We start from the raw sequence: 17,349 nt of genomic DNA on the forward strand, positions 1-17,349 counted from the left end.
TGAACCTCTGCCCTCAGCCTCTGTTGTGAGGCACCAGTCCAAGCCTTTGGCAATGTATTTGCCTTTCACTGACACCCTGTATATTTAGCAAAGAAACATAAGCACTTTGCAGCGTGTGGATGTGACAGGCACTCTCTCTGTAAGGTCTTCCCAGGGAGTTCTCATCTAATGCAGCATTCAGTGTTGCATCTCTCGCAACCATTGTAACCATGTTATGTAAGGCTGAATATGCCACCCTCTGAGATGTGCCAGCTGCAAGAACCTCATTTCAGATATGACCCATTTTAAAATACTAATTAAAATTGGATGAGTTTCATACCTCCCCCAGCTTTAGAAAAGAAACATCACAGTGGAAACATACATTTCATGAATACTTGATAAAACATCTGCAGTGAGCATAGAGACCAGACACTTTGGAGCAAGTGAAAGAACTTAGACCAAGACTTTGAAGTCTGACCTTCAGAGTGTGTAACAATGCACGAGATGACAAAGGTGATAACTACCAGAGTGGGACAAAATGTCTGTACTTGAGCATTTCTAGCTACTCCTTGGCATTCTCTACAAACATCTTTCTTATTAGAGGATCTTCATTATAACAGCTTTCCAGCAAGATTATATTTCAAAATTCTGTTTTCTTCCAGACAGAGCACTACAACATCATATTTTATAGCCACACCGACTTCAGTGGTGTCATTTCCATTACAGCAGTGGGAAGGCCTGAGAAAGCTGAAGTGATAGGCATTACTTCGCTGAAAACTGTGATCCAAACACATTCTTCTGAGCTTTATGCTTGAATCTGAGGACAAACTAATTGGCTAGACAGTGCCAGCAGAACTGGAATCCTAATTTCTTATTTTCCAGACTAAAAATTAGGCTTACTTTCTCCTTATGTCTTTCCAGAATCTAAGCTACTTGTCCCTTCTTCCACCTCCTATTTACTTTCTTGTTATGCTTGAGTTTAGTGAGGACTGGCAGGCTTTCTCCCACCTTTTTCCCAAAGCCACAGTGGCACTCCCAGCAACATAGTTCTGGCACTGGCTCTATGACCCAGCTGTTTGCTTCACAAAGTGCTCTATGTGGTAGGAACTTGCAAGGCTGGGAAAGGGTGAGACATGGCACAGGTGTCTTGAAGACCTTTAGGTAAGGAACAACAAATCTGTTATCTTAGGAGCATTACAGTCCTTATGTCAGAGACAAATACTGATACACTGAAAGCACACATGAAATTTAGGAGGCTCTTCCTTGTGGGATCAATTCAATCATGCTATGCAGTCCTGTGTGCGCTCTGCATGAGAACCTAAAAAAGGCAAATTTCCAAATATAAACTCATACTGGATGCTGGGATTGTTTGTGGAAGAGGATGCAGATGTACAGCCAGTTCACTGCCTAGCAGAGAGCATGTAAATCATGCTCTGCAATTGAAATCTCTCAGGACACCAGGGAGGTTTTCCAAACTGAATGCTGCAAGAGGTGAACATGGAACGGTCCAATATGAGTTACAACCAGTGCTGTACATATTGCAGAAGTCACCTTGCTTCCCTCGTATCCCGGATGAAAGACACTGTGTTTAACCTCTTAACACCAGTATTGCTGGATGATCTTGAGACTCAGTACTTCCTTCTTACCTGTCTTTTCCAACCTCTTTCAAATCCTTTTTCTTAGCTGTCCAGAAGTTCTCAACTTCTCTGTCCTCTCTTCACACCTGAAGGCAGTTTATTTCCTCACCTAATGGACATATTTCTCAGTCTTTACGAGTTTCTGATTGTGTAGTTTGCCTAGCTTGGATTCCAGAACTGAACTCAAGTGCCAAGTCCTTGGTGAAGCAATGCTGCTGCAGTGCAACTTGTACAGGAGCACTGTCTCTCACTAGTTTGCCCTTCTCACAGGCCTGCATGTCCTGCTGAGTCATACATGTCCTGGGGATGTCCTTTGTGCCCTGGATGAAGTGATTCATCCTCATCTGTGTGTGTGTGCCACCACACCAAGTGACGTGCTTTCGGCAGACTGGCGTGGCACAGGGGTGGTAATGTGAGGTGTTCTTCCTAGTTCTCAGGCTTTGGACTGTGTGGAGGACAAAGCTTTGGCTCTTCACTGAGCTGGGTGGACTGTGCTTCTTGTAACCTTGCTGAGGTGTCTTCAGGGCAGGTGTGTTTTTCCTGCTTAGGGACCCAGTGCAAACCACATGAGCTATCTGCAGGCCTTGAAGCACAGGGTCCCTATGGGTCTCAGGTGATCTGTGGGGCCTCAGCTGTATAACTCAATAAGCTCAGTACAGCTGTATAACCATGGCAGTGAGTTTTACACATATCTAACCTTTTCTGTCAAAGATATGGAAGGTGATTTATCCATGCAATCTGTGCATAGTTTTGCACTCCACGTGTTACTCAAGGCTCATTTCCCAAATGCTGCAAAACGCCCCAAAATATCACTGATCTCCCTTGAATACCTTGCATTTTATTGCTTAACTATTTCACTTGACTCTGATTAATTCGCCGTAGTTATTTTGAACATGTTTCTTCACTGCACTGACTGCACTGTAACATGCAGATACCTGAATCATGGCATGATTAACATTGAGCAGTTCCCAAAAGCCAGCTCTGCTGCTGGTAGAGAGATCTGAGTAGTTATCTGGGTGACCTAAATTGTCATGAGCTTTGGCTGCTAAGAGAAAGTGAATAAGAGATAGTATTTTGCAATCCTGCTTTCCCATGTGGTAGCTAAAAATGGCTCCAGCCAAACAATTCAGACTCCAGGTTTGTTCTGGGGTGTGGTGAGTTGTATATTTGCGCATTCTCACAACAGTGGAAAAAGAACTCTTTCTCTGAATGGCTACTTCACTGAATATTAAGAGGATTGGGCAAGAACTCTATCATCCTGATGAAGGAAACATTTGCTTGTCTTGTTTGCCCTCTGCCAATGTATATTTTCTGAATGGTTTCAGACTGAAGGGTTTGCAATTACTGTTGCCACATCCTCCAGTACACCAGCCACAGATGTTCCACTGTCAGCAGAGCAGCTGCATTGAAAGAACACCTGGAAAGTTCAGGGCATCCTGAATTTTTACTGATAACATGATGGATCAGTATATTTCAGATTTTCAGTAGTATTTTCTGCACCCAAGGGATGCCAATTAGTGACTTCCAATAAGATCAGTGTATAACACCTCAGAAATACAAAGGAAAAGAAGATTGTACCTAACATACTAAGTGAGTTCTGCATGGCTTTGCACCTAGGTTTTTTACAGCACTTATTTTTCTTTTTCACAGTAATGTATATATGAGGACATTAATTGTTTAAGCAAAATAGCAAGGAGTAAAGGGAATTTTCAAAACATCATTTTGAGGTACTGAAGGGGGAGAGGAAGAGATTTTAGAATGTACCAGAGAAAGTCAAACCAAAATTCTCAGTATATTTAGTCATATTTCCTTTTATGCTGGGGAATGACCATTTTTTACTATAAGGGTACATCAAATCCCAGAGCCCATCATATTCCAGTGATCAGGGAAGTTGTCAACCAAATATTTGTGTAGTTAATGGGCTGTACTCCCATTTCACTGCCTGAAGCAAAGATAAAGGGCTGGATAAACTCTTTATTTTGGGAATCACAGAGATAATGGAGGGACGAAATAAAAGGTTCCTTTCTTACCAAATTAACTTTTTTTTTTTTTTTTTTTTTTTTTTTTTTTTTTTGAGGCAGCATCCATTTGTGTTGCTAAGTTCAATTGTAGTAAAACCAGTCAGAAGAGCAGTTCATTCAGGCCAATGGTCTGACTCTAGAGAACTTCAAACATTTTGTTTCCAATACCTTGGCTTATCATAGAATCACAGTGTTTCAGGGCTTGGAAGGAACTTGAAGAGATCAATGAGTCCAACTCTGCTTCTAAAGCAGGTAGTCTACAACAGGTTGCACAGGTAACCTTCCATGTGTGACTTGAATATTTCCATAGAAGGAAACTCCACAACCTCTCCAAGCAACCTGTTCCAATGCTCTGTCACCCTTACCATAGAGAAGTTCTTCTGCATGTCAGAACAGAACTTCCACATTCAAGTTTTAGGCCATTACTCCTTGTCCTATCACCATGCACCACTGAGAAGAGCCTGGCCTCATTCATTTGCCTCCCACCTCCCTTTAGATATTTGTAAGCATTTATGAGATCCAATCTCAGTCTTCTTTTCCCCAGACTGAACAGACCCCAGTTACTCATCCTTTCCTCAAACAGGAGATGCTCCAGTCCCTTTATCATCCTTGTGGACCTCCACTGTATCCTTGTCTTTTTTGAATTGGATAGCCCAGAACTGGACACAGCAAATGTTCTATGAATGTGTAACATTCAGTTGTGATTCATGGAATAACAAGGGGTCCCTGCAATGCCAAATCCAATATTCTGCTTCCTAATTGTGGTTGTTCTTGTCCCTTTGAGAGATCAGTTTTTACACTTGCTTTTATTCCTCTTGGAAAAAAAAAAAAAAAAAAAAGTTGTAGTCTTACTTCTCCTTTCACTGAAATGATAGAGTGCAGTCAGATGCCTCAGTGGCCACAGACTGTGCTGCTGCTTTTCAGAAGAAAGCTCTCAGCACGGTCAAATTCTAAACTCATTGAAACTAAACATTTCAGCGTTTCTAGTTTTGACTTTGTACATAAATAAAATAAAATCCATTTATATTCAGAACTACCTGAATTTCCATGGTGGAAGTTTTCTTTTCCTAAGATGAATATTTTATTTTCTGATAGTTCTGAAATAAAAGTTTTGACTGTCTTGACAGAGTGATGTATTCCATGTCAATAATTAGCAATTCTGTGATTATTTACTATTTAAGAGGAATCCAAATACTGTGAAGAGTTTATCAGTGTGGCCTTTTTCTTTGGCTCACTGCCTAATTAGGAACATGCCTCTGATCAGTTTCTACATCAACAGGTTTTGGTACTTCTGTTAAGTAAACACATGGAAGTGGATATACATATCACAGTGACTATTAAATCATTCACATCTGCAAACTCCAGAACTATTTGTGCTTGCAATATTCATATGAATTGTCAGCTTAACAGTGTTAATGAGGGGAAATCCACAATACAGCAGCTGTCTGCCTGCTTTTCTCCCATGGTGGTGAAACTCTCCTAGGAAAGTCACTGAGGAATTCACAAGATAAATTGCTCCTGATGGGCTAGATATACAACAGTGTGGACAGAGATATGATAAAGTAATGATAAAAACGTCATTTAATGATTTAGAAAGTGATCAAGTTTTAATATTGTCTATCTCTGTCTCTGTCTGTCTATCTACATATTCTTTTGCAGGTCAGTATTGCTTTGCAGAAAAGTGCCAGGGTTTTCTAACTCTGGAGAAGAGAAGAGAGTTTACACGTGGCTATGCTTTGTGCTCAGGGCTCTTAATGATATTTTTAGATTGTATGAACTTTCTACTGGTTCTTAGATCAGAAAATGGATGAGGGACATATATTTTCATATGGGTCTGCCAAAAATAATAAATTAATTAATAAGACGTAAATAACAATAGTAAAAATAAACAAAAAGTAATAAAAAAGGAGCAGTGTTGATGCACTTCATAATTCTGCTGCATGCTTGGAGAGAATGGAAATATTTGTCATTGTGAACTCTGCTCCTATTGATTTTTTTTAAAGCTAGCTTGAAATCCAGACAATCATTTGATGATCTAATGTACTTTCCCTCCAGCACTGCTCATATAGAAACATTAAAAGAATAGTGAGTGCTTGTTCAGAATATAAAATACTGAAAGAATATTGAGCCTATATTTTCAAATACGGTATTTATAATCAGAAATCCAAACCAAAAATCTCAGAATTTTGAATCACCAGCTACAGGAGACAGATTACAAGAAGAGGAGATCTTATCCTGCATTTCTGCAAACTTGCCTCTCAAACTGGCCTTTCTCCACTATATCTATTAAAATCCTTTCTTACTTTTGCAAACCTTGGTCCTGCGCTTGTTGGCACTGAAGAACTTTCGCAACTCTTCATGCCTTTAATGAGGACTGTGGTTGAGAAATAACGTTGCCCAATTAGAGATTAAGATATCCAGCAGTATTTTGAGAATGTTGGCTTCCTCTAAATGTTTGTACTTTTTGGCTTTTCCATAGCTATCTGTCATTTCTTTATATCTTGTAGAATGCAAACTGCTTTCACTGCAGAAGTATTTTTGGTTCATGTTCATGCAGTGTCAGACAGCGTGGGCACTCTGGGGCACAATGCCCATGGGTGTGGAAAGCACCATCCTACAGCTTTGGGTGGAATCTGAGTTTTCTGGATGTGCTCACTGCACAGAACAGCTGCCTGCTTGATTCCCACAAGTATTAAAATTTGTTCCAGTTAAAAGTTATGTCCTTCACAGCTTTAGGTCTTTGCCTAAAGAAAAGAAAAACAACTAAATTGTTGATTTTTCTTCCCCAGAAAGTGTGTGGATTTTCTAAAGCCAATAAAATGAAACACTGATCCATTTAGCCCAGCATCTTATCTTCAAAAGTAACCAGTTCATGAGACTTCAGAAAAAGAATTAAATTTATACTAAAAAGAGAAGAGCTCTTAGGTCTAAGAGCTGAAGAAAGGAGCTGAACAACTCTCGGAAAGACACTGCTTAATTTTTATTAGACATTAATAAGAAGTATTACAGTCGTATTTAATAACCTATTATTATTACAAACCTTTGTTTCTATAAAAAAATAGACTGTTATTTTGTCCCTATAATCTCTTACATGACATAACATCACATATCTTCAGTCAAAATGTTTTTTCTATTCCTTTGATCAGCAATTCCCTTTTAAAATATCTCCTCTCAGCTCTGTCTTTGATCATCTTTGACAGACTGCTACAGTAAGGAGGACTAGTGTGTGGAGAAGAGCAAGAGAAATCTCAGGATACAAAACATATTTATATGAAGTACAACATAGATGTACCTCCAAGCAGAAAGTCAAATAAAATGATATATATGCTAGTGCAAGGAAGTGGCAGAAGCAAGGAAAACTGTCTTGTGTCTCTCTGGTGCTGCAATTTATATTTTACCTTGAGGTTTCAACAAACAGCTTCTCCATAAACCTTGATGGCTAGAAATCAATAACATAGATTTCATCTGCAAACAGATACAATCTCTTTTCCTTTACGGGAGGAGCAGCTAATACCTCAGGCAAATACAGTGCGTGACTCTCAGGTGCGCCTAGCATATGCCATGGGGAGCATTGCATAACAATACAAACACCTTTATTTTCATAAGCCCAGTGAAAACTCTAAGAGGGAAGATTGTTGGGGAAGGACAAATTCAGGAGCAGGGTATAAAATTACTTATTCATAAACAGTGTATGAAAATGATTTAAGTAAGATTCTAGGAAATGTTAACGGAGGAGTATTATCTGCCAAGAAAGACAGGTCAGTACATCCCGTGATTAATCAACAAGTCATGGGCTTTATTTTAAGTCATAGAAACACAGAATCGTAGAATCAGAACCATAGAATCACAGAATCAAATAAGAGTATAGATTGGATGTGGGCTGCAAATGCTGGCTCATGCTCAGCTTTTCATCCATCAAGACTCCAAGTCCTTCTCTGCAGGGTTCCTCTCAACATGTTCTCCAAATCTGTATGCATATCTGGGATTCTCTCAACCCAAGTGCAACACCTTGCACTCAGCCCTGTTGAACCTCAGTAGATTCGTGTGGGCCCACTTTTCAAGCCTGTTTCAGTCCCTCTGGATGGCATCTCTTCCTCTTGTCATATCAACACCACCACTCAGCTTGTTGTCATCAGCTAACTTGCTGAGAACATGCTCAGTTCCACTAGACATAGACAGTCTCACTGTCTATGTTATTGATAAAAAAAATTGCAGAGCACCGGTCCCAAGACAAACCCCTGGGGGACACCACTCACCACTGGCTTTCACTTGGACATTGAGCCATTAACTACAACCCTCTGGTTGCAATCTTCCATCCGTTCCTTTTCCTTCAAATAGTCCATTCTTCAAATCCATATCTCTCCAATATAGAGATAAGGATCTGGTTGGGGACCATGTCAAAGGCCTTGCAGACTTCCAGGTAGATGACATCAATTGCCTTCCCTTTGTCCACTGATGCCATCATTCCATCATAGGAGGCCACCAGATCGGTCAGGCACAATCTGCCCTTGGTGAAGCCATACTGGTTTTCTCAGATCACCTCCTCTTCCCACATGTGCCTTAATATCTCTTCCAGGAGGATCCATTTCATGATCTTCCCAGGCACAGAGGTGAGACTCTCTGGACTGTAGTTCTCCATATATTCTTTCTCCCATTCTTAAAAATGGGAGTGATGTTTCCTTTTTCCAGTCACCATAGAATGTGTCTGATGGCCATGGCCTTTCAAATACAATGGACAGTGCTTGGAAACCATATCAAACAGTTCCTTCAGGACCCTAAAGTACATTGCAGATTTTCACTTCCTATACAGTTTTATTTCAGACTGATACTGAATGAAATTTCTATCTTGCTCCACTTTTCCCCCCTTTTTTTTGTTTCTTTTTTTCTTCCTGTTTTTACTTACAGTTTGCTTTAAGAGACAGAAACTTGCCCTTTAGCATCAGTATGTGATTTCTCCATTTTGATGTAATTTCAAGTTCTTTTTGTCTCATTTTTCCATTTGGAAATAAAGATAGTATTGCAATTTGGGGGGATATTAAAAGTTCCTGGGTTATTGAATAGTGTTTTGAGACAGACTTGTATTTTGGAAAAGCAGGAATAAAGCAATATCTGGGGAGAGAACTTATACCTGTTAAAAAAAATGTATGTCTACAGATGTAATTGTCTTTACTTCCTCGTATGATGCAAACTGTTTTAAACGTGTTCTATCACTGTACGTGGTCTTTTCGACCACAGTATAATTTTGAAAACTGTAAACAAATGGTTGTTCCAAAGTGTCTTTCACTGAGTCACACATTAACAGCTGCCTAGTTGTACATTCACATAGTAAGATATTATCAAATTTTAGACTTAATATGAAAGCTTCCTTTTCAGTGCATTTCCACGGAAATTACTGGTACACAGCTTTCCAGGAGAAAAATCAACGAATCTTTTTATAGCACTGTAATAGCTTGTAAGGTATTTCTCTGACTGGAATGCTAACAGATATTAAATTTTAATATGATTGGACTACAGAAAGTATATTCATATGCTGAAGCTTTAAGACTAAGGGGATACAGTGCCTTCAGTCTGTAGTACAGAATGTTGTGCTCTAACGGTAAAACAAGATTTCTCTAAAACCCTTCTCACAGCAGTTCTGGCCTGTACACGTAAGGAAAAAATTGTTATGTACTGGATGTCTTTTCAAAATATTTCTTCATCTTTACTGTTCACTTCAACAAGTAATAATTATATTCAGCTTTTCCACGGAATTTTTCTGTTTGCTTTAAACTGAAAATGAGCTTATTTCTCTGTGGGCCTCGTGCTCTGGATGTACAGCTTCCCCTGCCATGTGCTGTGATGTTTTGCTTTGACACGTGGCTGTTTCTCCAGGGTAAAAATCTATTGATTTGTATAAATAATCTGTGAATTGGGTGCAGAGACAAAACCTTTAGTGAGAAAATTTATTTAGAACTTCTGTAAAAACACAAAGTCAATAGCATTCATGCTTTCTTGTGAGATACTCTTCTCAGAAATTTTTTGACCCGTTTTACCATTTAGATATCTGGGTTTACGTGCACTAATGACTCACACGTCCTTCCCCTGTTCAACACGTTTACTATTGTTTTTAGAAACAGCTCTTTCCTTTTCATTCTCAAAATACAAAGGTTGTTGTAAGCAAGCCTTGCCATTCCAACAACTGCTTCTTTTTTTTTTTTTTTTTTTTGGCTTAAGGCCCAGGTCTTTTCTGAGATAGAATTAAACTGTTTGATCTTTCAGATTTGTCTCCTGTGTTGCGCTCTATCAAAGGGATATACCACATGTCACCACAGCTCAGTTAGCACTGCTTTAAACTGCATGTTGGGATTTTAAAACAGCCTTAAGAAAGGTAAACGAAAGCAGCAGACAATGAAGAACTAGACAGCCACTCACTCCGTAAGTTAATAACACATCAAATGTTGAGTTTATCTTTAACTAACTTGTCTATTTCTAAAGAAATGTGTTGCATATGTTTCACACCTTGTCTCCACACCAGGGTACCACTGTTACACCGTATTTCCTTAGACCCATGTAGCCTGGGGGTACTCTACATCTTTTTCCACACAGACCAATGTCTATATTGGTTCTGCAGTGTTTGCTTGGGGGAACTCTGAATTTTAAATATTCTGGTTTCAACAAACTGAAGCTCCTTCTGGTAATGCATTAATGGGGATTTTTTGAAACAGTAGCCTCAATAAAGGACTGAAAAAAATCACAATCACTTCCTGAAAATCCCTGTGGTGTTATGGCTTCAGACACTGAATTCATGATGATTTATTGTATTATGAATGTCACTGGAGGGTAGGATTCCTCTTGTCTACCTTTAACTTGGCAGAGGTTAGAGTCCAGACTAATCTAGACATCTACCTCCAGTAGTGATTCATTTCCCATGCCCAAATCCATGTAAAGATGGGATAGGTCACTGACGGGAACAGCTAGCCTGGGATGGGGGGTTAAAGTCAGCTGAGATGTGTTGTGCTGCTAGATATGGTATGGATATGGATATGGTCCTTGTAATAAAGCAACACGCCTTGGCTGTAAACTGCCCACAGGCTGGGCTGCATCACTTCTCAATGGGAGCAGGGTGAGAGCACGCACCTGGACAGTCACAAAGCAGCTCAGGGACAAGAGCTGGCATGTTGCACTGCTGCAGCCTCGTTGTGTGGCTGAACCCATAGTACCAGCATCTGTTTGTAAAACTGTCTCCGAGATACTTCTGATAAAGAGAGTTATAGCTCTGCATAGTTGTGAGTGCTTTTGAAATGTTACACCATTTCAAATAGCTCAAGTTATTAACAAATATATTAGCAGGCCTTCTCTTGGCCACAGTATCATGTGGCCTGAAAAGCCAAACAGGCAAAACAAAAAGGCAATATCTGGTCCCTGCAGCCTCATTAAATTAATTTCCACATCAGCTTTCTTTTTTTTTTTTTTTTTTAAACAAACAAACAAACAACAAAAAAAAAACCCAACAACTTCAGAAGCTCATCACACACACAATAGTGGACCCATCCTGACTATCTATAATGAATTCAAGGAGTCCAGGTGATCTTTCAGTTCGTCCCTGATGCATTTTTCTTGTATTGCCACACAACTGAAAATCCCATTACCACAGCTACACCTTATCCTTTCCAGAGTCTGGGAGTTTTCTATTTCATCTCATTCTTTGTATTTTTAATTGTTTGACAATGCTTTTAAACTGTTTTCTTTTTCACCTCATTGTGCAGCTACACTGACTTATCTCTCGCCTCTGATGGATTTGTTCTGAGACAGAACACTACTCCCAGTGGACTACAGCCATTTGATTAAATATTTTGTTTCCCGTTTGTCATCTTTTTCTCCATTTGATTTCACTCAGAGTTGTCTGTGTTTACTTCCTGTTCTGGTAATTGATTTTTTCTTCACTTTATGTTTCATTCTTGATCATATGGACGGAGTTGTAACCCTGATTGCTCATCCACCATCAGTTTGTCATCAGCTATGTCTTTGAGTTCAGTCACAACAAGCAGAAGCACAAGGGAAAGCCACGAAGGCTTCAGGAAATAAACATCATGGATCCTTAGTAATAATAAATACTCGTACTAGGCAATGTTTATGTTTTGCAGTCATGTCCAGGACCTTGTCATACTACATACTGTATACACCTACAACAAAACACAGCACTTGTCCATGATAAGGCACACGATGTACTCTAAGTCCCTTGAATTACTTCTCCACTGAAACATGAGCTTGGATGAAAAACACATGTGAAAGAAAATATAAGGTGGAGGACTTTACAGGGTCCTTCTGTTTCATGTTGAAATTCAGTATCTGGACAGTCCTAAGTGTTTGGATATTTTTGATCTGGAAGTAGGAATTTAGGAATTATACATCAAAATGTGAAAGTAAGAGAAAACAAGTATTTCTAATAGGTAAACAGACAAAACTAGGACAGATTAAACTCAGGTAGATGTGGCTCCTTGCATCGGAGAGCCCAACTCTGAAAACCCATTTCAGTTTGTGTTTGCAGATGAACCTAATAGACTAATGTTACTGTTTAATGCTTGCTAACTATGTGTGTGATAGAATCTCCGATTCTTAAAATTGCTTTCATGCAAAAACTAAATATTAATTGAGGACTTGTCCCAAAGAGATGAGCAGCAAGCTCCATCTTTCCAGCAAGCTCAGGAGGTATCTTGCAGCTGCGTCCCAACCTGAACCACTTCAAGTTTGTTTATTTTTTCAGTCCTGCTCCTGCCAGAACTGGAATAATGTGCTTTTATTTGGCCACACTGAAGTTCCTTGAAGATTTAGACTGTATTTCAAGATTTGTAATTTGCTGTTTGCTTTTCCACGTTACACTCAGAGCTCTTTTCAGAGAAGTAAAATGCTGTACAGTAGCTCTGAGAAACTTATAATTTAAGTGAGCTAAAGACAAACCAAGGATGATGTTACCATCAAAGATGGTGAGAGAACAAATAATGAAAAAGGACATGCTAAGATAACATGCACAGAAACAGCTGTGTACATGAACATAAACTGTACAGTTGATCTCTAATATATATAGTAAGTATAGTATAAGTATATATTATTATATATAGTATTCTGCTTAACTGTGCATTTCCTTCATTTTTGTCTATTTGCATGTTTAGTTTTAAGTTTCCTTGGGGTGGAGGCAGATAAAGATTGAACAGGAAGATGTATTCTGGAAATATTATTCAGGAAAAAAAATGACTACAGGAATGAGTAGTGCCTTGTGTAACCTAATCAGCACATAAATGAGCTCACTACAGAGGTAAACACAGAAGAGTACTGTCACAGAGGACACACGATGAGCAAGTCAAACTGATGAGTAACAGTGGAAGTGGCTCAGACTCCTCACCAGTGAGAAAAATAGTGATGCAAGAAGAGGCTGGGTTAACAGAAAAAAGCAAGACAAACATTCCCATCAGCTTGCTCAGTTGTGCCTGCTTCTTCGCATGTGATAGTATGTCTTGCTTCTGGTCAATTCATCTAATGAATAATCCCTTGTTTTCATTGGTAACTGTCAGTGATTACTGCCCTCTGCTTCTTACTGCAGCCAATGAAAAATAATATGAAATTGGTACTCCTGTGGGGCTGTTGACTGAGGAGCAAGCTTGAAATCCAAACAATCAAAGCTTTTAGTTTTTCAAATCAAATTAATTGCTTAGGCATTCCAACTCCTCCACAAATGTGCAAACTAATTTCACAGGAATTTATGCTCATTGAGGAAGTGAACTGATTTCTAGATAGGGGTACTTATGAGTAACTTTCATCCAGAGGCTATTTTGTTTCTGATGCTCTTTTTATGGTGTATCACCAGCTTTATTGGCTACAATATCCTCTTTCATAAGGACCTCCCTGGACTACACTGTTATATTGTTTCCTGTGAACGAGCAGAATGTTCCCAGTTTCATTTTGCAACGCTCTACTACAGTCAGTTGGTCTCTTCTCCTTTAGTACATCAGGAAAAATCTACAAAAAATATGACCCAGTCACCAAAAACCTTCAGTATTTAGAGGTGCCTCTGAGAGTAATGCTACCACTGTATTTACTTGCTTGGCTGCCTCTGACAATGACTTTTGTGTTTGTCAGAAGCTTTGTGATATTCTTTGTTCTGAATGCAGCAACATCTACAAACCACATGGAAAGGCCTTTTCCCAATCACTAAGTGTTTGTTTTCAGAGTTTCTTTATAATGCTTGCTTACTACTGAGAGGTAAACAAGAAGCAGTGAGTCAATAAACTGTGAAGTTTCAAAAGCTGCTTACACCAACCAGTCCAAGAACAGGAGCTTGCATGTCCTCGTTTCTGGAAGAAATCCACCAGGCTCCATAAAATGTAAAAAAATGGACTGTAGGGGGGGTCTCAATATAGTAATGATTTTAAATGCTAATCTGAGCTGTATTGCAAGAATACTAGTACTCATGGATAAAAAGAGTGGATACATGAGCCAGCAGCATGTGTTTGCAACCCCAGAAATCAAACATATCCTGAGCTGCATCAAAAGAGGGGAAGCCAGCAGGCAAGGGTGGTGACTAGCAAGTTTTCACCAGTATTGCTGCCCTTGAGAGAGAGGAGCTGTCATAGCCCATGAATATCACAGAAATCATAGAATAGCTTGAGTTGGAAGGGACCTTCAAGACAATCTAGTTCCAATCCCCGTATCTTGAATAGGGACACCTTCTACTAGATCAGGCTGCCCAGGGCCTGCATGGGACCTGCATTCAGGACATCAAGAAGAGGATACCAGATATGACAGAGCAGATGTCTGCTATTCCCTCCTGGTCTTTGGTTGGAGACTGGGACAATCCAAGAATGCTGGATGAGATGTGACTGACCAGGAGAGGTAAGAATAAACTAAGCAGCAAACCGGGCTTTAAATTAAAGCTGCTAGGGAACTGGTGGTACTGCTGAGTGACAGAGAGCCAGGGAACACTGTCACTTTAGGAAGGAGTGGGATTTGTCCTGGAAGTTTGTGGGAGGGTTCCTTTAGGGAGGTAATGCATCTGAAAGCCCAACTGAAGTGTCTCCACACCAATGCATGCAGCATGGGCAATAAGCAAGGGGAGTTAGAAACCATGGTGCACTTGGAAAACTATGATCTTATTGCCATCACAGAAACACAGTGGGATGATTCTCATAACTGGAACACCACCACTGAGGGCTATCAGTTTTTAGAAGGGATGGACAAGGTAGGAGGAGTGGGGGTGTTGCCCTTTGTGTTAAAAACTGAATAGACAACAAGGAGCTCTCTCTAAGAATTGGTCAGGAACAGTTTGAGAGCCTGTGCATTAAAATTAGAGATGGGACCAATGAAGGACAGCTGGTGGTTGGAGTTTAATACAGGTCTTCTGATCAAGGGGATCCTGCTGAGGAGGCCTTCTGGATTCATCTGCAAGAAGTGTTGCACTCACAGGCTCTTATTCTGATGGAGGAGTTCAACCACCTGGATATCTGCTGGGAAAACAACATGGCCAGCTGCAAGTAATCCAGGAGATTTCTGAAATATATCAATAATAAATTTCTGGTTCTGGCATTGGATGGATTGACCAGAGATGAAACGTTGCTGGACTTGGTGCCCACCAGTTTGGAGGAGATTGTTAAAGACATTAAGAATGGAGGCAGCCTGAGGTGCAGCAACCATGCCCTGGTTGAGTTTGTGATCTTGAGGAACGTGGGCCTGGCAGAAAGTAAAGTCAGAACCCTGAACTTCAGGAGAGAGAACTTCAAATGTTTAAGGAACCATTGGATGAGATTTCCTGGGAAGCTGTCCTCAGGGAGAAAGGTGTGGAGCAAAGGAGCCTTTCTGAGAGCATGAGCTCTCCATCCCTCAGAACAAGAAAGCAGGCAGAGGAGGCAGGAAACTGGCATGGCTTGGCAAGGATATACTGCTATACTGAGGGAAAAGAGGGGCAAGTATAGGCAGTGGAAACAAACATATGTCAAGTGCGAAGAATACCAGAATGCTGTCTAGACATGCAGAGATAGGATCGGGAAAGCCAAGGCATAGATGGAACTGAACTTGGCAAGGGATGTTAAACACAAGAAGGGGTTCTATAGGTACATTGGTCAGAAGAGACATGCCAAAGAGAGTGTACTTCCTCTCATAAATGAGAAAGGAGAACTGGCTAAAATAGATATAGAGGAGGCTGAGGTACCCAGTGAGTTCTTTGTCTCAGTCTTCACTGGCAGACAGGATTCTCATATTTCTCACGTCCCTAAACATCGCCTCTCTAAACCTCACATTCCTAAACCTCTGGGAGGCAACTAGAGGAGCAAACTTCCCCCCCACCATAAGGGCATAAGTCTGAGATCACCTCATGAGACCAAATGTCCAGAAGTTCCCTCTGCACTCAGTACTGGTGAAGCCACACCTTGAGTACTGTGTTCAGTTTTGGGCCCCGCACTACAAGAAAGGCACTGAAGCCCTGGAACTTGTTTAGAGAACAGCAACAAAGCTGGTTAGGGATCTGGAGCACAAGTCTTGTGAGAAGTGGCTGAGGGCACTGGGATTATTTAGACTGGAGGAGGCTCAGGGGAGACCCCATTGCTCTCTACAACTACCTGAAGGGAAGTTGTGGCAAGATCTCTTCTCCCACGTAACTAGCAATAGAACTAGAGGGAATGGCCCCATGTTGGGCCAGGGGAGGTTCAGGCTGGATGTTAGGAAAGACTTATTCTGAAAGGGTGGTTAGGTATAGAACAGGCTGCCCATGGAGGTGGTGGAGTCATTGTCCCTGGAGGTGTTCAAAGAACACTTAGATTTTATAATTAGGGACATGGTTTAGTGGGAAATATTGGTGATAGGTGTACAGCTGGATTGGATGATCATGGAGGTCTTATCCAATCTTGGTTCTATGACTCTATGGGGCTATACACATCTCAAGGTCCTAAGGTGGTGGCTGAGCCACCCTCCATCATATTTGAAAAGTTGTGGTTGCCAGGTGAACTTCACTTTCAGGTGACTGAAAAAAGAAACATCACTCCCATTTATAAGAAATGGAGAAAGATAGAACTACAGGTGAGTGAGCCTCACCTCTGTGCCTGGAAAAATCACGGAACAGATCCTCCTGGAGTACATGTTAAGGCACATGAGGAATGAGCAGGTGATCTGAGACAGTCAGCAAGGCTGACTGACTGATCTGGTGGTCTTCAACTAGACTGTCTTGATGGTTCCTTCCAACCCAAGTATTCTATGATTTCTATGATATTCATGGGCTACAACTGCATCTTTCTCTCACAGAAACAATACTGGCAAAGGCTTGCTGAAAAGATTTATGTGCATAGCAAGGCATAGGCACAACTTGTTTCCCCTTTCCAGACTTGTTTTATAGCTTGCATTGACGCAGGTCAGCCAGGGCAGGCCATGTGTCAAGGATGAGAAAGTTGCTTTCGCTTTTTCTTTTTTTTCCTTTTTTTCTTTTTTTTTTCTTTCTTTCTTTCTTTCTTTTTTTTTTTTTTTTTGGTAAGAGAGCTTTATCTTTACAGTGAGCACCAGTTAGCCCTCCAGTTGCATTCAAATGCTTGTCAATGTAACTTCATATGAGCAGTTTAGACCATGCCAAAATGGTAATTATGCAGCTGGAATGTATAGATCTCACTGTATGCAATCATGATTTCTGCAGCTTTCTTCACAAAATGCAGGCACAGTGAATTAACACCACATATACTTAATTCTTCCTATGGAATCCA

General features: G+C 40.4%; 1 long non-coding RNA gene across 1 annotated transcript; it reads left to right on the forward strand.

Annotated features, from left to right (window-relative positions):
• Window positions 1–1,080: 1,080 nt before the first annotated feature.
• Window positions 1,081–11,473, forward strand: LOC116240693 (uncharacterized). The gene is made up of 3 exons (XR_004169373.2): window positions 1,081–1,140; window positions 9,896–10,051; window positions 11,383–11,473. It is a non-coding gene; the product is annotated as an uncharacterized LOC116240693 (long non-coding RNA).
• Window positions 11,474–17,349: the final 5,876 nt, after the last annotated feature.

Source organism: Phasianus colchicus, chromosome 2, assembly GCF_987193195.1.
Source record: "Phasianus colchicus chromosome 2, bPhaCol1.hap1.1, whole genome shotgun sequence".
Lineage (NCBI taxonomy): Eukaryota > Metazoa > Chordata > Aves > Galliformes > Phasianidae > Phasianus > Phasianus colchicus.